Below are 1,215 nucleotides of genomic sequence, written 5' to 3'. Positions count from 1 at the left end.
GAGGGGATGATGCCTGACCTGTGGGGGCCCACGCCAGCAAAGGATGTTCAGAGACAGGATGTAACTTCCTGAGGCCTGGCATACAGTTCTCCACTCCCACCAGGTAAGCCGGGAGAGCTGGCCTACAGCTTCCTGAGTGGTGAAAACACAGAGAGGACAGGCAGATCCTAAGATACCTGAGACCTGGGGAGGCACTCAGTCCTGCTATGGAGAGGAAGTGCATTCTACCAACAACCTGGGTGAGGAAGTGGCTTTGGAATCAGGAAATAGGTAGAGGCTTCAACGACTCTGAAGTACAGAATGGAAAAATCCTAGACTGCCTTGAACACATTGTTGGTGGAAATACGGATGTTAAAGCTTCTGCCAGGGAAGGCCCAGAGGAAATGAGGAAGATGTTATTGGAAACTGTTGGAAACTTGCTATAAAATGGCAGAGAACTTGGTTAAATTTTGTTCTACTGTTGGGCGGAAAGCAGAACTGGCAAGTGATGACCTTGAGATTCTAAGCAAAGTATTGAAGGTGTGGCCTATCTTCTTGGTGGTTAAGTAAAATGCAAAAGGACAGAGATAAATTGATGGAACTGTTAAGCAAATGAAAACTGCAACCAACACTCCATGATTTGGGAAATTCTCAACTTGTCCGGATAGCAAAAGATGCTAAAATTAGGAAACTCATTTTTAGGAAAAGTGCACTCTGGAGAGGACACCAAGGGCGTGGCTGGACATTTTGCTGAAGAGATTAGTTGTATGACTCATGGTGCCATTCAACTATCTCAACAGAAGCTAGGAATAAAGATGGGATTGTCTAAGAAAGACCTATGGAGGACCCTATTGTCCAATCTATTGATGCTTGTCACATATACAGGAGACCCACGTGGTGTCTGAGATTATTATATCAGTGGAAACACTTCCAGCTTGAACTGAAAGGTAGAGAAACAAAGTGGAAAAGGGATGTTGGAATTCTAGAATTCTAAAGTCAGAACACAGGCTGACAGAGCTACTCGTCTGAGGATATGTTCTGCCTAAAAAGAAAAAAGGATTGTCCCATGGGTGGAGGGTTGGGCACACCGGGCAAAGTCTTGAGTCACAGAGGATTATCCGTAGGCTTTAAAATCTAATGAAAATAAAGCAGGAGGAATCACGCTACCAGACCTCAGATTATACTATAAATCCATAGTGATCAAAACAGCATGGTACTGGCACAAAAATAGAGAGG

This window comes from Otolemur garnettii, unplaced genomic scaffold (assembly GCF_000181295.1).
Source record: "Otolemur garnettii isolate 467f Iridium unplaced genomic scaffold, OtoGar3 scaffold00285, whole genome shotgun sequence".
Classification (NCBI taxonomy): domain Eukaryota; kingdom Metazoa; phylum Chordata; class Mammalia; order Primates; family Galagidae; genus Otolemur; species Otolemur garnettii.
The sequence above is the reverse complement of the archived record's forward strand: the minus strand, read 5'-3'. Positions refer to the sequence as shown.